The sequence below is a fragment of the Aspergillus uvarum genome, assembly GCF_003184745.1.
Source record: "Aspergillus uvarum CBS 121591 unplaced genomic scaffold BO82scaffold_9, whole genome shotgun sequence".
Taxonomy (NCBI): Eukaryota; Fungi; Ascomycota; class Eurotiomycetes; order Eurotiales; family Aspergillaceae; genus Aspergillus; species Aspergillus uvarum.
In genome coordinates this window covers 648,811-671,517 of record NW_020291306.1, presented here as the reverse complement: position 1 = coordinate 671,517, position 22,707 = coordinate 648,811, and positions in this window count along the sequence as shown.

Sequence of the window (22,707 nt, the reverse complement as noted above, 5' to 3'; positions counted from 1 at the left end):
ATTTATTTATTATATAAACAAACTGTAGTTGTAAAATTAAAGATTTTATATACTTTTTAAAAAAGTTAATATATTTTAGCTACTATATTATAGTTTTATAAGTATACTAAAAAACTAGTTTTATATATAGTACTAAAAATAATAAAAACTTAATAGTTTAACTAATTTTATTTTTAAATACTAATATTATATATATTTAAAAGAGTGCAGTTTTTTTTTAATATTAGTAATACTATATTAAAAATCCTACTAAATTAGTAAAGTACTACTATTAACAGTATAAGCTATAAGAATTTATAATTATTTATTTTTAGTTTTTAAATATAGAACTGGTTTTTTAGAAATAGTATATATATTTTAAAATAATTTTTAAATATTAGGATTTTTAGATTTAAAATAATTATATAAATTATATTACTATACCAGCCAGTTTATCTAATCTTTTAGCTTTAATACTATTTTAAAAATATTAATATTAAATAGATTTTTTATTAATATTATAATATAATATATAGCCACACCACTTATATAATAAAAGTATACAATTTATAGATTTATAGATTAATAGATATTAAATCTGATTACTAAGCCAGCTAGAATATCTTAGAGACTTTTCTACCCTATAAAATATATAAATTATAGATTTAAGGCATAAAAGGCTGTTAATATTATAAATATTAGTAAAAGTAAAAAAATTATAATAAAAAATAATAAAAAAAATTATTTTTAATAAGAAATATAGCTATAAGGGCTTATAATCTGTAACAGCTTAATATTATGATATTAAATATATAACTAGCTACGTGGCCCGTTTAAGGCAGAAGTGGTGAGGTCCGAGGTCATGTGACCCAGGATATCTCTCACATTATAAATAGCCTATAATTTATTTCTAGATATACCAAGGCCGAGGGCATTTATATACTATTTTAAAAGTACAATAAATAAAAAACTAATAAATATTCTAGACAGTTTAAGGTTAAGGTTTAATTACTTTAAATATTTTAAAATAAAAATAAAATATTTAATATATTTGTCTAAGTTACTAGACATAATAATATTATTATTATATATATATATAATAAAAGTCTTAAAACTTGGTAAGTTTAAAATTTATTTATTTTTATATATATAAAACTAAATTAATAAATCCTATAATATATATATAAAATATTCTTTTAACTATAATACATAATAACAGCAACATATTTATAGTACTTTTTAACTAGTAGCTACTAGTAGAAGTAGTATATAATATTCAAAATAGTAATATATTTATAATCTAAAAGTATTTTAAGGATTTCATTATAGACTAAAACAAAATAATAGTTAGGCTTAGTTTTATAATTAATATTATATAAATTAATAACAGCTTATTTTTTTAAATTTACTATTAATAGTACACCAAACAATAAACACAGGATATGATAAAAATATATATATCTTTATATATATTATCCTTTTAGTAGTATATACAGAATTAAATATAGTATTAACTACTTTTTGATTATATTAGAAAATATAATAAATATAGATCTTAAAAATTCTATTTTTTTATTCTTCTTTTAAAAGTTATATATTTATTAGTTTTTAAAAATATTAATTATACCAATATTAGTTATACTCATATTAGAGCTATTGAATAATATCTAAATATTATAGAATATTAATACTCTTTTAAAAATAATAAATAGTATTGGAAATATTATAAATAATTATATTATTTATAAGTTTAGTAATTTTACTTAAAGTAGTAGATAAGTTAACTTAAATAGGTTAAAATAAATACTTACTTATTATAAATAAATTCTTAGTAGATAAATTAATAATATATATAAAAACTTCTAAGACATAGCAGCAGTAGGATCTATTAGATATATTATTATTTTTAAATATAGTAGATAGTAAGTAAAAGTAACTAAGTATTATAACTTAGTAATATAGTTTTTAATATAGTATATAGTAATAAAATTATTATTAGTTAAAATACTAATACAGGTACAACATCTGATCATTATAGGTAATAAAATCTTATTAACAGTTGTAATAAATAAAAAAAAAATATTAACTAAGTAAATATATATAGATATACTAGTATTACTTTTTAGTATAAAAATATAATTAATATTAGTAAGATTGGTGCGGACCTTAACAGGTATATTAATATAAAAATATAAAAAATAGTAATCATATATATTATATAAAAAAAGTAGTACTACAGTGTTACTTAATCTATATTTTAATAAAAAATATAAAATCTTAATACTTATAAATTATAGTAATTTACTTTTTAATATCTGGAATAATACCTTTACAGCCTAATATATTAAAACTAATTAGTAAATTTAAATATATATTTTTAAGTAAATATACTTTAACAGTAGTTATTATATATAACAGTTGACTGTATAAACAAACCAACTAATTATTTTATAATTAATAAAAGATATATACTTTAAATATAGTATATATAGTAGACTTATATTTAGAACTAATATTTAAAATATAGATAAAAGCTTTAGCAGGCAGTATTCTAATTTTAAAAAAAATAAGTAAAGTTTATATTTATTAAAGTTATACTATGGCTAGTATTGATATATATAAATATATATTCTTTAGTAGTATTAAGATTTATTATAGCAGTTGTAGAATATTACATATAAAGTATAAAGTAGTAATTTATCTAAAGTAGGATTAATATTCTTAAAGCAGGTGGATTTAATAATATTATTAATAAAATTTACTAAGATAATCTGTTTTGTAGGTATAATGTTTAAAAAATATTTATTATAATGTATAAAATATATATATAGATTATTTTTGGAATTAAATAATATATTATAATTACAATACAGAATAGACAGTTAGTTATATATAATTTAAATAAAGGAGTAAATATTTTAAAAAAAATATAAAAATAAATATACTATTATTGTTCTTAGTAATATATATATTATTAGTATATTTATTATTAGTATTATTATAATTTTTATAATATACTTTTTTTTATTAAATTAGTTATTATAGGACCATTATAGTTGGTATAGTTATTATATAGCTTATTTAGTACTAATTATAAAAATATTTACAATACTAAATATTTTAAAAATAATTATTATAAAAGTAATATATTTTTAACAGGTATAAATAGAGTGGCTAAACCTGACTGTTATATCTTAACCCTAACCTGGCCATAACCTAGCAGTTAGGTTAAGATATAAAAAGATTTTAACTGTACAGTTATAGTTAGGTTCAGGTATAACTATTACTTTAACTATTTATATCTATAGATTAAAAAAATTAAATATAGTAAATAGATTAATAATTATAGATTAATTTATAATATATATACTCTTTTTGTATAAATAATATATAAAATATAATATATTTTTAATTATAGTATAGTAATATTTTTTTAGTTTTAGCTTATCTATTTTTTCTGTTTTATTTATTTTATATAATTAATCTGCTTTATTTAATTAATTTAATTAATCTACTTTATTTAATTAACCTGCTTTATCTATTTTATTTAATTAATCTATACTATATAATTTATTTAAATATACTATACTTTGCAAAAAATGTTTATAAAGTCTAATATAAAAGAAATAGTATTTATTATTAAATATATTAATAATATTATACTATTTTTCATACTGTTTAAAACAGTAATTATAATAGTATAAATTATAAAAACTAAGTTTTTATTTCTATTTAAATATATATAGTATTTCAAAACTTAGATAAAGCTGGTTTCTTTACTACTAATAATAATATATTTTTAAAATTATTTTTAAACTTATCTATATTTTTATTTTTACTAATATAAAAGGTAGTAATTATCTTATTCTTTTTTTCCTTTTAGATATAAAAATAATAAAGTCTGGATTAAAATTATTAAAAATATTTTAGTACTTTTTACTAATAGTAAAATAATTAATATATATTTAAAATATAATTATTTTAATTATATTAAAATAAAAACAGCTCTGGTAATAGTAGCAGATATTATAAAAACTATTAAATAAATATTTAATACTAATACTATTAGGTGTAATTAAAAAAATTTAATTATTTAATAAAAGATAAAAAACTAATTACAGCAGGACTTTTAGTAAGTAAAAATATTAATATATTTTATAATACTTAAAATAGTATTAGTTTAATTAAAAATATTTTTTTAAATTATATATTTTTAATATGTAGATATATTTTAAGTTTTTGAAATATTTCTACTATAAATAAAAGTCTCCAGTGTTGAAAATTTTATAAAAAATATTATCTAAATTAAATAATAATATAAAGCTAAATAATAATATATTAATGATTAGATTTTAACTATAATAAAAATAAACTTTTTTTAAAAACAGTTTAGTACTTATTAGATTAGTTAATATTATTATTAAACTATACATTTTTTAGACTTTTTAAACTTTAATATTAGATCTAGAATAGTTATAATTATATAGATATAGCCTTTTATTTAATAAATATAATAATAGTACTTTTAAAGCTTTCAATATATATTTTATAAGCTTTTAAAAAAAAGTTTTAAGCGCCTGCGTTTTTACTAGTTAATTAATTAAGTACTCTAAATAATTAAAAAGATTATTATAAGTTTTATAAATCTTATAAACAGTAGGCCTATTATTTTTAGATTAATAAAATATAAAAAAAATATAAAAGTTTAAAAAAATACTTTATTTATTTTTATTTAATTATAATAAAATAAAAATAATTAATATTAGTATACTTACAGTACTTAATAAAACTTTTAATTATTTAATAAAAATTAAATATTTAGTAAATTATAAAATAAATTAAGTTCCAGCAGGTTTTACAGTTTAAAAAAATAATAAACTAATCCAGATTTAAGTTATTAAATAAGCTGGAATTTTTTACAGTATTAAAAACTTATATTTATAAATTATATAATTTTTTAAATCTATAATTAAAAATTAGTATAATAAGCCATTATTAAAAATCTTTTTTTAAAAGTTTTTAAAATATTAAAAAAAGCTTTAAAAGGTTTATTATAATTTTTTATATATATTTGATAGTACTGTTTAATATCTTAATTTAAAGTTTTTATAAAAAATATTAACTATAAGCTAAATTATATAAATAAAATAAAATATATAATACTAGCTTTAAATAATCTTTAAAAGATTAAAATTAATTAAAATATTATAAAGTTGGATACTTTAGCTGCGCTAGACTTAAAATTAAAATAAAATTATACTAAATATTAAATTATTATTACTAATATTATTAATTATTATATCTAATAATTATTAACTTAGATTATATATATATAAAACTAATAAAATAATTATAATTAGATTTTTACTAATATAAAATGTAATACTAGTTAGAAGTTTACTAAAACTTTATAGTAATCTATATCTTTTATTAGAAAAAATTTACTTAAAAAAATACTTTTTAATTAAAGCTGGTCCAGCAGTTTACTATAATTAATATTTATTTAGTATTTAAAAACTTTAATAACAGCTATATATATATATTTTCTAATAATTAAAAAAATTCTTTAATCTATATTTAATTAAAAGAACTTAGTATTTAGTAAATAAATAAAGCAGTAAGATTAATTATGTATTTAAATTAAATATATTTAACAGTTTAAAACAGTAAGCGACAGATAATTATAAAATATAAAATTTAATTTTAAAAATTCTGTTTATTATAAATTATAAAGGCCTAGAGAAAGTAATAATTAAAAAAAGATTTATTTTTAAAAAATAAAAAAATAAGTGAATATCTATAATAGTTTTTAATTTAATATCTAATTACTTATTTATTTAGATATAACTAATAGTATTTTTTTATAATTCTTATAAAAATAGCAGCTTATAAAACCAGTTTCTAAATTTCTAATTTTTAAATATTATAAACTATAAAGGCATGCAGTACAGTAGATATAAAAAGGTTTATTAAAAAATATCATACTTTTTTAAAAACTAATTTATATTATTAATAATTTTTTTAATTAAAGTAAAATAGCAGTTTTTAAGCTTATATATAAGTTTTAAAAAAGATTATCTTCTACTACTAAGTTTAAAGAATAGGGATTTTTTTTTACAGAGTTGGATATAAAATAATCTTTTAATTTTTTTATAATATATATAATCTTAAGATTTAAAAAAAGATCTAGCTTAAAAAGCATATTTTAATTTAAGTATTATTATAGTTTATAAAGATCTAAAAAACAGAAGAAAAAAGCTTAATAATATTTTGTAAAAATAAGCTAAATAATTATTATTAACTTATAATTTTAAAACTACTTTATAAGTAATAGAAATAAAAAAATAAAACTAAAAACTTTTATAAAAATAGTTTATTTTATTTTAAAATATATTTTTATATAAATATAATTTATTATATTTTAATATACAGCTAAAGCACCTGCTGTATTTTATATATTTTAATAAATTTAATAAATAAAAAATTATATTTAAAGCTAACTAGATTAAATAAATTAAAAATCTTATTTTTATACTTAAAAAAGGCTTTTACAGAACCTACTATAAAAAATATAGTATTTAATATTAAAGTAAATAGTTATTAAAAGGTATACTTACTAAAAAAAATTAAATAGATAGTATAGTACAGGATTTTAAATAGATTTAAATTAATAAAATATTTTGAATTATTAAAGTTAAAGAGATCAAAAGAATTAATTAGATTAATAAAATAATTAAAATTATTAGAATTAAAAAGTTTAATTAGATTAAATATAAAAATTTATATTATATTATATACAACCTGAATAGTACTATAATTATATATTTTTATATATATTTTTACTATAAAAATAATAATTTTATAAAAAGCTTGAATTTATTAGTACTACTAAAAAATTCTTATTATTTTTTAGAAATAGAGATAAAAAAATAGTAATACTTTATTTAGTTATTTTTATTCAATTTAAAAAGCTTTTTTTTATATATTTTTAAATAGTAGTTAAAATAGTTAGATTAATAATCTGTTAATTTAAATATATTTTAACTATACTAAAGCTAAAAAAGGTATAATAAATAAAACTTAGTATTAAAAATAATTAAAATAGTTAACTATCTAATTTTTAGCTATACTACAGTTAGATATAAAAAAATTTTTAATCTAGCTATAACCTAGCAGTTAGGTATAAAAATTCTAATTAACCTGACCTGACCTGGCTGTTAGCCACTCTAGTAACAACCCCAGTAATTCTAGTTTAAATAATAGAAATAATACTAATAATCTTTAATTCTTTTAAATAATTAATGTTGGAATGGCTATAGCAGTAACTATAGCAGAAATAATAAGTATTATTATAATTAAAATATCTAAAATCTTCTTAATTCGAAGTATAATATTAAATATAATAGTTAAGTTCTATATCCAACTTTTCTTAATATTTATACTAATAAAAGATTAAAAAATTAGCTCTTCTGGTCTAACTGCCTTTCTAATAAGCTAATTACTAGTTGCTATAAGAATTTAAATAGCTAAAATATATATTATTAAAATATATATCTGCTTATTAACTATTTTTATAATATTATTAATTATAAAGGCGAAGCTACAGTTCAGGTAAATATTTAAATATATTTTATTAGTATTATATTATAGTAGTATTACTCTAAGGATATTAACTGTAAGAAGTATTTAATTTATACTTTAAGTCTAAAAAATAGTTAGTTCTATAAGTTACTATACTAATTCTGTTTTAATATATATAATATAGTATACTGTTTTAATAGTATAGTATATTTATATAAGAATATTTATATTAACCATTTAGTTAGTATATTTACCTAAAATGTTCTACTATACACACGGTGTGCTTGTATTAATAATATCTATAATTAATTATATATAATATAAGGATATCTTAATCCTAATCTAAAAAATGATATTTCTAAATCTAAAAAGTATACTATATTATTAATATTTCTATATTTTCTGAAATATTAAATATTCTAATAGTAAAATAAAATTACTAAATATAATAGCTATAGAAAGAATTGTAACAAGTATTACAATAATAATTATAATAAAAAAATATTATAATAATAAAAGATAAGACTATAATAATAAGAAATAGTTTAATTATTATAATTAAAAAGATAGAGATAGTTAACTGTTATATAGCTTGAATCTCCATTTCTAAACCTTTTATAATAGATTTGGATATAGATAAATATCTTCTATATATCTAACAGACCTTCTAGTATATTATACATAATAAATACTGCTAACTAGTGTTCTAAATTATAAATATTTTTGAAATTAATAGAATTTATATTAGTTAAATACTGCTTTAGTATTAGTTATATTAACAACTGTAATAATTCTCTAAAAAACCTTATTATAATGAAAATAAAACTAATATAAATTAATAATAATCCTGGAATTGTCTAGTTTAAAACAGTAATAATTATTAATTATAAAATTATTAAAATAGAAAACTGTTTTAGTATATATATAGTATTAATATCTTTTTAAATAATTAGATACAGCTACTGCTGCTGCTAATAGATTAACTGTTTATATCTTATAAATCCTATTAAATTAAATATAAATAGGAAATTTATAAAGCTTTAAAATCCTGCAGATATATTAGTCAGTCTAAACAGTATAATTAAATATTTAAATAACCTATACTTTATTTAGAATACTATTTCTTATTTATACTCTTTTATAATTCTAATTCTGTGGTAGGTTTTATATAGGTTTAATTATATAGACTATAGGGCCTTTATAAGTTAATTAATATATTTATTAATCTACAGTAGTAGATAAATGTTTTTTACTGTCTACTTATTTAGTTTATAATAATTTATATATACTTATAGGCTACTATTTTTTTATAAAAAGACCCAGTATGTCTACTAATAATTTAAAGTATTCTATCTATTCTTTTATAAATATTTTTTATAAATAGTTCTACAGAACTTTTCTTTCTGTAGGTAATATTTTATATATTTATTCCAGCTTCAGCCAGAAGTTTTTATAAAAATTTATTTTTAAATTAATCTTTAGTTTTTATACTAGTAAGTATACAGCTTCTGCTTTTATAAATATTATCCTATACTTATAGTATTATACTAATATCTTTTAATTAATAGTCATTTTATAAATATTTTATATTATTATTAAATAAAAATTTAATTTTATAAGATTTTTTAGTATAATTTTTTCTGCTGTAACTTATAGTACTTTTAGTATATAAAATCTATAAAAACAGAGTTTATATTTATTAAACTTTATAATAGGTTTTATTATCTTATTTAAAATATTTCTAAAATAATCTTATTTATTTCTAGTATTATGTCACGGTGCAGACCTAGCGCACCTATTTAACCTGCTTTACCTATTTTACCTATTATATCTGTTCTATCTGTTATACTTACTTTATCTATTTTATTTAATAACCTGCTGTTTTTAATTATTTTATTATATAACCTCTAACCTACTTAACCTCCCGCCTGTTTTTAATCCTGTTTATAGCTTTTTAAAATATATTTTATTTATAAACCTAAAGATAGCTTAATCTAAGTAATTAGTTAAAAATAAAAAAAATCTAGTTATTAAAACTATTCTAGCAGCTCTGCTATTTCTATTATTTAGTTAGCTGTATTTTAATATTATATAGCTTTTTTTTTTAAAAAAAATACCAGCTGATAAAATACCAGCAATCCTACAACTTCCAGTAATACTAAACAGTCTTAAAAAGTTTGTTTAGTATATTAGTAAGTATTTTAATAAATAGTTTAACTACTATAATCAGATTTATATATATACTATAAAAACCTAAAACTAGTTAAAAATAAAAAAAGCTTTTTTTATCTACTATTCCAACTAAGCCTAGTAGAAGAAAATTAGAATAATCTAACAGCTTATTAAAGCTACTACAGCTTAAAAAATTATTTTTAAAAAAAAATTAAACTAAAATTAAACTTATTAAGGCTATTTAAATTACTACTTCTATAATAAGTATTTTAATATAGATTTTAAAACCTATTTTTATTACTAAAAAACCTACAGCTGCTTTGATAAAAATAATTATATTAATTAATTTTAAATCTTCTGCCTCTGCCCTTTTTTTTAAATACTTATCTAATTTTAATAAGTTTAAAGGCAAGTACTCCAATCTTAGATACTTTACTAATTAGATCTAAAAAAAATAAAAATTAATACCAACTGTTATACTATATCTGTTTTTTATAAAACTTATATTATCAGCTGTTTTAAAAAGAAACTATATAATTAAGTCCAGCTATATATTAAAAATAAAAAATATTTTTTTTAATTACTTTAATATTTTTATTTTTTAGAATACTTATTTAAAGACTTTGATAGAGAATATATTATATAGAATAAATTATTTAATCTATACTAAAAAAACTAAAGCTTTTATTTCTACTTTACTAAATTTTAAAGACTGGTTTAAAAAACTAAAATATATTTTAATATATTCTATCTAATATTTAAATAAAATATTAGCTACAGTTTTAAATTAATACTAATAAATAATATTTTTTAAAAGGCAACTACTTAATTTTTATTTACTTTTTATAAGATCTAGAGAACCGCCGTGCTTAGTATTCTATTAAAAAAAACTTAGAACCAGCTATAAAAGCCCCCAGCTAATTCTATTTTATATATTTAAAAAAACTAATATAAGCTCTGGAATAATAATTACTAAAAATAATTTATTATATCTAAATATAATTTTATAAATTTATTTACTATATATTGCTGGTCCCCTTATTTAAAGATTTTTAATTATAATAATAATAGATATTTTTACTACAGATTAGACTGCTACTATATTAAAAACTGTTTTAAATCTAATACTAAGATTTTATATATAATATTTATATAATTATTATTTTTTAAATCTTATATCTTCTTTCCCCTCTACTGTACAGTTAAAGCTGTATTTAATAAATTAATTTTATTTTTAGATTTTATAAATATTATAGTTCTATTACTAGTTCCAGCTAGAATACTTTTATTTTTCTAATTCTAATAAGCAGCTAAAAAAGTTAAGCCTGCTCTAAACCGCCGACAGGCCCAAGCTTTAGTATAATTATATACTATTTTTAAAACTGTAATTAAAGGAATTTTTATTTAAAAAAAACTTTAAAAAACTGATTTAATAATTATTTCTGCTATACTAGACTTTTAAAACTAAAAGACTCTAATATATACTATAATTAATACTAGATATTTTATATTAAAAATAATAGATAAAAGTTGGATTAAAGCCTACCAACTACTACTATAGCCTTTAAAAATTTAAAAAATTATAGTAGGATTTAACAGCTAATAAAAAAAGTCAGACTGTATTATCTATTATATCTGTATAATTTTAAAAATATATAACTATATTAAAAAGAATATACTATTTTTAATTATTTAATTTATATTTTATTTAATTATTATTAGACTTTTCTAGTTAAAAACCTATAATTTTTAAATAAAATAAACTAAATATATATTTTAGTTTACCAGCTAGTACTACCAGTTATATTATAATATTTTTTTAATACTGTAGAAAGTTAGAGCTTTATATAATATACCTATATAAATATACCCAGAGAATTTAATATCTTTAAAACCTCTAAAAAAAATATTTATTTTATTTTTATAATAGTATATACTGTATATACCTGCTAAAAATATTTTATATATATAGTTACTATAAACTAGATTAATAAAGTATTAAAAAATACTGCTAAAACAAAAAAATGTATACTATTTAAAAAATTTAAGGATTTTAAAAATTTTTTTTTTTAAAAAGCTAAAAGACTACTTCTGTACTAAGATTATAACTATATTATTATTTTAAAAAATAAAAAAATACTACTATTTAGCCCTTTATATAGAATATCTAAAAATAAACTATAAGTATTAAAATAATAGCTTTTAAAAAATTTAAAAAAAGGTTTTATTTATCCCAGCTTATTACTAGTTGCCTTTTTAGTACTATTTGTTAAAAAATCTAAAGAAGAATTATAATTCTATATTAACTATTATACTTTAAATACTATATTAGTTAAAAACCAATACATACTACTACTTATAAAAAAAATTCTAAATAATCTTAAAAAAATATAATATTTTATAAAGACTAATATTATTAGTATTTTTAATAATATTAGGATTAAAAAAGGCTAAGAATATTTAACTGTCTTTAAAACCTGCCTAAGACTTTATAAGATATTAGTAATACTGTTTGGACTTATAAAAACCCCTACTATATTCTAATACTATATTAATAATATTTTAAAAAACTATTTAGATATTTTTTATACTGTATATTTTAATAATATTCTAATATACAGCTGTATTTATTTTAAATATTTAGAATATATTTACTATATTTTATAGAAGCTATATAAAACTAGTTTTTATATAAAACTTTTAAAATATAAATTTACTGTACCAGAAACAAAGTTCTTAGGCCTAATTATAGATTATAATAAATTTAGAATAGATTTAGAAAAAATTAAAATAGTAATCTAATAGCTAATTTTAATTTATATAATTAATATACAAGTCTTTTTAGGCTTTAGCAACTTTTACCACCGGTTTATTAAAGATTTTTTTAAACTAACTATATTATTTATATATTTAATAAAAAAAATATTTTATTTAACTAGTCCCCTGCCTGCTAAAAGATATTTAAAAATCTAAAAAATACTTTTATTAAAACTTTTATTTTACAGCTGTTTAATTAGATTTATAATATTATAGTAAAAACTAATACCTCTGACTTTGTTTTAAAAAAAGTTTTATTTTAATATAAAGATAACAGAGTATTATATTTAGTTATTTATTTTTTTAAAAAATATATATCAGCTGAGTATAACTATAAGATTTATAATAAAAAACTATTTATTATTATTTACTATTTTAAAAAATAACACCCTAAACTAGAAAAATACTATTTTTAATATAAATTATATTAGACTACTATAATCTAAAATATTTTATATCTACTAAATTATTAAACTGCTGACAGGCCAGATAACAAAAATTTCTATTTTATTTTAACTTTAAGATTATTTACTAATTAAAAAAATATAAAGTTAAATCCAACAGCCTAACTAAAAAATTAGATAATTTTTTTAAAAAAAGAATAAGTACTTATTATACTAAAGCTAAATAATTTTAAAATAAAAAAATATTAATTTTATTTATTTACTAATACTATTTTTAACTCTACCAAAAAGTAAAGACAACAGTAAAAAAAAAATAAAATAATTTTTTAAAAAAGCTAAAAATAATAATTTTTTAAAACTAATTAAAGTACTAGCTTTAATTATTAGAACCTAAAGTATAGTCTTTAAAAATAAATAAAAACTATAATTTTTATTTAAAATATAAAAACCCTTCTATACTGTATATAAAAAAAATAAATAGATTAAAAAAATATTAAAAGCCCTAGCTACTAATAAGAACTGTTATTTAGAAATTTTATTTATATTTTATAAAAAAAAAAGCTTTCTATTTTATAAAAGCTAACTATAGATATTTAATAATAATTAGATTAAGGCTGAGCTGATATATCTAATTTATAATAAACCTATTTTTAAATATTTTAAAAAAGTCTGTATTTATAAACTTTTAGTCTAAAAATACTACTAGTCTAATATCTACTATTATATAGACTAATAGATAAAAAACTGCTATATATACTAATAAATCATACTTTTTTAAAAAGCTAAGTAAAAAATTTTGAAACTATTACTTATTTTTAAATAAGCCTAGTAAGATATATTTATAGATTTTATTATATACCTACTAAAAAGCCAGAGTTATAATATTATATTAATTATTATTAATTATCTAATAAAAATAAAATATTTAATTTTTTATAATATAATAGTAAATACTTCTGCTGTTATAATAATATATATATATAGTATATATAAAAACTATATAAACTATTTTAATTAGTTTTTTTAAATAAAGGCCCCTAGTTTATCTTTAAATTTTAAAAATATTTAATATAATAATTAGATATTATTAGTAAACTTTTAATTATTTATTATCTTAAAACCAACAGCTAGATAGAATAAGTTAATACTATATTTAAATAATACTTTTATATTTATATAAATTATTTATAAAATAACTGGAGCTAATAGCTTCTACTAGCTAAGTTTATACTAAATACAACTTATTTAAATATAATTAAAACTACTTTATTTTTTATAAACTACAGATTCTATTTTTATATAGGATTTAAACCAGTTTTTATTTTAAATAGCCCTATTATTTAAAATATAGATTAGTTTACTATAAAAATACAAACTATTACTAAGTTTACTAAAGTAGAAATAGCTATTATTTAAATCTAAGATATAAAATAAGCTAACTAGAAATATAGACTAGTTAAAAGTTTAAAAAAAACTAAAAAGTATAGCTAGATATTTACTATATTAAAACTCTAAGATCTAGTAAGAAATTTAACTAGAACACCCTAAGATTATATAAGATTAAAAAAGTTATTAGCTTATATATATACTAACTAGTTTTATTATTAAATATAAAAATATATTCTATATTTTATACTAATTTATTAATTCTAGTTAGTAAGAATTTTCTATTAAAATAGTACCAGCCGCTGCTATTATATATAAAAGTTAATAAATTTAAAAAATAAAAAATTAAAAATATTTATAACTTTTTATAAAACTGCAGAGGACGCAGCTGCTTTTATTTAATTTATATAATTAAATAAATAAAATATTTAGATCCTACTGCAGAGCCTACTAAATATTTAAATAATATTTATTAAATAGTTAAAAACTTTTACTACTATTATTTTAATAAGCTACAGTCTATATTTTAACAGAGCTTAGCTTTAAAAAAAGAGTATACTATTATAGTATAAATTTAGTATATTTATTTAATTTATTTTATCTGTTTTATCTATTATATCTGTTTTATTTATTTTATTTAATAATCTGTTATTTTTAACTGCTTTATTATATAATTCCTAATCTGCTTAATCTTCTACCTACTTTTGACTCTGTTTGTAGCTTTTTAAGCTATATTTTATCTATAAATCTAAAAATAGCTTAACCCAAGTAGCTAGTTAGAAATAAGAAAGATCCAGTTATTAAGATAATCCCGCCAGCTCTGCTATTCCTACCACCCAGCCAGCCACACCTTGACATATTATAATTACCAGAATTATATAATTCTTACAGTATTTTTAGATATTTTTTAAATATATTACAAATACTATAGTTTTTTCTAACTATAAGCCTCTTTATCCAAATTCTTCTATAAGTATTTTCAATAAAATAATTAGTTATTTTATCTATTTAATAAATATTATAGATACTAGATTTATTTTTATACTATAGTTTATAATAATCTTTATTTTAATATGATATTTTCTTTATAGAAAATTAACTACTTTTTTAGTTTTAAACTAGAGTAGATTATAATTTTAACTTAGTCTAAAACAGATACTACAACCCTGCCTACTAATTATTTTATAAATAATTTAAATAAATAAATTTTTTTAAAAAATAGTTTTTCTGTAGTTAAAATAGGCTTTTAATCTAAAGGCCTTTATAGGTGTTCATAATTTAAAAAAAAATTATTTTAGCTTTAAATCTCTTTTTATAAAAACTGTAGATCTATAATCTTCTTTAGCTGTTTTTTTTATAAAATATCTTATTTTTTCATTTACTTATATTACTAATTTAATATTAGATATAATCTTATAAGTAGAGTAATAAGATTTTATTTTATTATAAAAAAATTAGCTATTTATAAATCTTTTTTAAACTATAGAAAAAATATATAAAAAATAAATATAGCTATATAGTATTAATATTTTATATTTTATAATTTAGCTTAGTTTTTATTTTCTTCTACTACTGTAGGTATGCAAACTTAAATTTCTTTTATATAATTTAGTTTTAAAAATTTTAACTAGACTTTTTACTATTTATTTATAAAGTTTTTAGCTGTATTTTAAAAAACTTATAGAAATTAGCCTTTTTTTATAATAGGATTCGGCTGCCTTGTTTTTTTATAGACTATTTAAAATATAGTTTAGATAGACTACTATAATATATACTTTTTAGTTTTTATTCTAGTTATTAGTTTTTATAGTTAACTTTTAATAAGTTATAAATATATAGTAAGTAGTATAGTTATAGGTACTATATTATTTTTTATTTATAAATAAATTAATATATATACTAATTTTTTCTGCTTTTGTAGTACTGGAGTTAGAGCTTTTTTAAATCTATTTATAAATGCTTTTTTATAGAGCTGATATTAAAGATACTTTAAACTTTTCTAATTTATTCTAATAAATATAGATATTTATAAAGTTTTTAGATAAGAATCTAGACTTTTTTTCTTTTTATATAAAAGTCTTTTTCTACGGCTGATGTGTAGCCTTTTATAATTAGATTTAAAAAATTACTTCTAGTTTAGCTTTATATTTTATATTCTGCTATTGCCTACTAGACTATTTCGCAGGGTATAAGTAACAAGATTATAAGGACTAGAGGATAAATGTTAAGGGAGAAATAGGTTGGTTAGGTATAGAATAGTAGCAGTCTATTAATTTTAAGACTAATTCTTACTATTCTAAAGATATAGTAAGATTCTAGGAGTTAAATACTAAAGAAATTTTAAATTATTAATATTATAGTTTTTTTATTAAAAGTATATAGACAAGCTGTTGGTAGTTTACTATATTTTTAAAAATTATTTATAATAATTAGACTTTTTTATATACAGCTATTTTTGATAATATAATAATAGTATGATATTATAATTTTAGTAGTTAAGCTAATCTACTTAGTTAATATAATAACAGCTGGCAGAATCTAGTTAGAATTAGTTTTAATTAAATATAAATATTATAATTTAATACTATTTTATTTTAAAAATATAATAGTTTTTTACATAAAATATTAACAAATGAAAAACTCTATTTTATATATATTACAATCATTTTAAATATATAATAATAATATTTAGCTTAACTAATATTTTTACTTTTTTTAAAACTATATATATTCTACATTATATAATATATTTAATATTATTTATATTATATATCTAGATATTATTTTTATATTTTTTATAATAAAATCTAAATATACTAAATATATTAAATAAATATTAGTATAAACATAATAATCTAGCTTATATACTAAACTTTTAAAATACTTTTTTTTAATAATAAGTTAAATTTTCAGACTATATTATATTTTTTATAAAACTTATAATAGATTTTAGTTAAATTAATATTATTATTTTATAACTATCTACTATAATATTTAGATTCTTTTAATTTTTATAATTTTTATTAAAGATTTATTTATAATTTTTTTTACTAATATTACTTTTAACTAATCTACTAAAAAAGCTAAAACAGCAAAAAGCTTAGTATATATTATTTAATTTTAAATAAAAAACTGTTGTTCTGCCGGCTTATTTATATATTTTAAACTACTTTTTTACCTTTTTAATATTATATAGTTTATTAAAATTAATATTAATATTTATAATAAAAAAATAGCAGATATTTTAATTTAATTTAAACTAGTAAAATAATACTATATAATAGTTATTTAGTCCAGAAAGTTTTTTAATATAAAATTAGATTAAAAAATTTTAGATTAAAAACTTTTATAATTATTTATTTATTTAGATATCAGTACTAATATTTTCACAGAATTTAATATTTAATTAAAATTTTATCTAACTATATAAATTTCTAGTTTTTTTAGAAACTAACTGTAATTTAATAGGTGCTAAGTATACTAGTATTTAATTTTAGCTTTTTTTAAATTTTATAATTAAATATAAATCTAATAAGAATAATTCTACTAATGTTTTACCTAAACTATTTAAACTAGTAAAAGGCTTATATAATAAAAATATTATATAAATACTTTATAATTAATTAGTATTTATTTTAGTAGTATCTAAAATCTTAGTAGTATTTAAAATTAAAAAATCCTAATTTAGATATAATAAAATACTTTTATAAAAAAACTTAGATCTAGTATTTATATAATATTAAGCAGATTTATAAATACTGCTGGTATAAAATTAGCTAACTAAACTATAATTTATATAATAAATTAGAAATAAACTATTAGTATTACAGCTATAAAAGAATAAATAAAACTAAAAATATTTACAAATCTAACTATAATCATAATCTAAAAAATTTACTTAAAAGTCTTTAAAATAAAGATTTTAAGATTTAAGAGAAACAGATTTAAGTATTTAAAAATCAGAAGCTTATAACTAATAAATTGTTATATTTTAAAAGTAGATTCTATATATTAAAAATAAAAGGCCTATATTAAAAGCTACTATAATAATATTGTAATAATCTATTAGTAGAATATTTTAGATAAAATGAAAAATTAAATAATTTTTTTGGAAAAAATACTAAATTAGTTTTTAAAATAATATAAAAAGTTATATAATAATATACCCTACCTGCTAATATTAAACTATATTTAGATCTTAACTATATAAAAAGTTTAAGAGCCTACTAATTTTATTAAAATTTTAAGCTTAAATTACTATAAACTTTATTATAAAATTATTTAAACTATATTATTAAAGCTACTGGATAGATTTTATTTTAATAGTAGTTAACTAATTTATAAGAATATACAATTTTTTTAAAATATTATATATAACTTAAACAGAAAAACTAGCTATATTATTTTATTAAAAAATTAAAATTAAATATAAAGTTTTTTTATAGTATTATTATAGATAAAAACCTTTTATTTACTAGTTAATTCTAGTCTGATTTTTACTACTAAACTAAAATTAAATAATAATTTTTAATAGTATTTTATTTTTAAATTTATAGCTAAATAGAAAAAGTAAACCAGATATTTAAATACTATTTAAAATATTTTATAATTAAAAATCAAAATTTTTAGATAAACCTACCTAGTAAAGCTGAGTTTACTTATAATAATTATTTAAATATATTTATAAAAATAATATTTTTAAAAACTCTAATAACTTATTTTTTTAAATTTAGATCTTAGATTAAAAACAATCCTATAAAAGTAGGGGTACTATTAATATTAAAAAAAATTAAAAAAAATTAAATAATTTATAAAAAAACTGAAAAAAACTAGTACAAAATAAGTAAAATCTAATTAATCTACTATAATAGCTATTGCAGTATACTATTTTTTTAAAGAATAATAAAATAATTTATATTTTTAAATTAAAAAATCTAGTTAAATTATCTACAGTAAATTTTAAATTTAAAAAAACTTTTTGAAAATTAATTTTAAAATTTATAAAGTTTTTTAGAATTTTAAAAGCTGTAAAAAACAGATATTTTATTGATATTTTTCTAATAAATATATTTAGTTACATACTATCTTTTATATCTTTTTATTAAAATTTTAAAAAATTAAATTTTTTTTAAAACTTTACTGTTATCAGATCTAGATAAAAATAAAAAGTAGAAGATAGAGTAGATATTAGATAGTTTATACTACTAATATTAGTTTTAATAAAATAATAAAAATAGCCTTTAAAATATAACTAATAGTTATTAGCAGAAAATTTAATAAATATTGAATAAAAAATTTAAAAATCTAATAATCAGATTGCAGTTGCCTATTTTATAAAATATAAATTAAAATTAATATATAGAAAAAATATTATAAATTAGTTATATTATATATTATTTTTATTTATATCTATATATTAAAGCTATATAATAAATAAAAATAAAAATCCAGATTATATATATTTAACAGGCTAAAATAGTATTATAAAAGTATAAAAATATTAAAATAAACTATAAATACCAAGAAAATAATATTAATTTTATAAATCTTTATTTGATTTTATAAAAAAGTGATTTAATAAAATTTATACTAACAGTTTCTCTGTTTTTTATTTATTTAAATATAAATAGATAATTTTTTAAATAATATTATTTAAAAAAATAACTATTACTACTAATTAAAGTAAATAGCTAATATTCCTAGACAAAAAATAAAAATATTTAGAATTATTTTTAATTTAGGCGGTTAGAATATAATATCTAGATATAAAATTAGAATAAATATTTATATATTTCTATTAGATTATTATTATTTATTTATTATATTAATACTAAAATTTACAGGTATAGCTTTTTTTATAGTAGTAAAAATATAATATTTTATATAATTTATTTTTTTATATTAATAAATTTACCAGCCAGAGCAGCAGCAGTAGAAATAATTAAATAATATAATATTAAAATTTAGATTTTTTTATTTTTAGTATTTTAAAAAATTAGCCTATTTTAGATAAGTATTTCAAATACTGTATAGTATAAAAAAACTAGGCGGCTAGAAAGTAAAACATTAATAATATAAATATTTTAATTTATTAATAAATCTATAGTAATCTGTTAGTATTTTAGTAATACTAAAAATATAAAGAATATATATACTTATATTTATAAAGCAGATTTAAAAATAAATAATAATAAAAATAATATAAAAATATAAATAAAGCACAGCAGTAATAAAATTAGATAATAAAAAAATTATTTAGTATAAATATTAATATATAATTATAATATTAATATTTTATATAAAAAACTATTATATTTCTAAAACAGAATAATATTAAGTTGTAATAATTATATCTGATTAAAACTAGTTCCAGCTAGAGTTTATTAGCTGCTATTATATTAACTAAATAGATTAATTTAACTACTAAAATAATACTATTATATTATTATTATTCTACTAAAACAGCTATATATGAAAACATCTAATTATTATAAATAATTTTTTAAAGTATAGTAAACTACTAACAGCTTATTTATGTACTTTTGATAAAAAGATTATAATATTAACAACTTAAACTTCCTCTAGTATTTAATTTTTAAAATCTTACTATACTTTTAGAATAGTAAGAATTAGTCTTAAAATTAATAGACTGCTACTATTCTATATTTTACCAACCCATTTTTCCCTTAACATTGTTATAACTTTATATATATCCGACTAGTTTAAAGATTATATTAAACAGGAATATATATCTAATTTTAATATATTTAAAATCATAAATATATTTTATAGTAATACTAAAGCTACAAACCCAGCTGTTTTTTTTATATTAAATATAACCGTTTTTTATAAATTTAAAATTATATTATATACTATATTAATAATAATAAAGATACTGTTTTAACTAAAAAGCTTTGAATAAATCTATTATATAATCTTATCTAAAATATTTTCTGTATAGTATATAATAATTAATATTACTAAGACTCAAAAAATATTTTAATATTTTAAAAGATTTAATATTTTACTGTTACTAGTATTTTTTATATAACTATATATACTACTACCCTAATTATTACCTATACTAAGTTTTTAAATATAAACTATATAGTAACTTATAGCTTATTATTTTATTTTCTATACTATTTTATACTATTATACTTAATTTTATCACTAATCTTCTACTATATAGTACTAAAAGCTGTAACCAGTTACTTATTCTAGTAGATAAATTTACTAAAAAAGTAGGGTATATCCCAGATAAGGTAGACTAAAAAGTACTAAAATAGAAAAAAATAATTCTTATATATCTATAAGCCTATAACTATAGTATATCGTATATATAGATTTCTAAATAAAACCAATATTTTATTACTAATATCTCTTATAGTTTTTTTAGTAATTTGAAATATTAATAGCTATTTAGCACTGCCTACCATCCTTAGATAAACAGCAGTTTAGAGTATATAATTTAGTTTTTTTAAAATTATATTATAGTATACTACTACTAAAAGGTTGTTTTAGATTTTACAGTTGCTAAATTTTATTATATTTTTTAATAAATTAATCTATTTTTTAACTGGTTATATACTATATAAAGTTATATATAGTATAAAACTAAATTAACTATTTAGTTTATTAAAGTTGTTTATACCAACTTAGATATATTAAAACTTTATATTTATATATTTTAATACTAAAAATACTATTAAATATACTGTAGTTTATATAAAATACAAATATAATACTAGATATAAATATATATACTTTAATATAGGTGATAAAGTATATTTAAAACTATATAAAAAATATAATATACCTGCTGCTAAGAATATCCTATATAAATTAAAATATTATTTTTTTAGCTTATTTAATATTGCTAAGCGTGTTGGATGCTATACTTACTATTTTATATTATTTAATATATTTAAAATTTATCTAGTTATATTAGTATTAAAGTTGGAATCTGTTTTTTAAAATATTAATTTATTTAAATACCAGCTATTTAAATCATCTGCTGTTAACAAGGCCGAAGATTAATAAAAAGTTAAGTATGTTTTTAATAAATATATATTATTATAAATAAGATTTTATATAAACTAAATATTTAGTATACTAGCTCAGATACAATCTAGAATATAATAAATAAATATATAAATATAATCTTAACTTACCCAATCTTATTTATATATTTAAAAATAAAGTTAACTAACTGTTTACTAGTTTAATATTATTTTATTTCTAATAATTTCTATATATCTCTCTGTATACTATATTTCCATATTAATATTAATATATTATATTCTTTACTATATTTTTTACTATATTTCATATTATCTTTATATATTCCTATCTATATATATAGTAT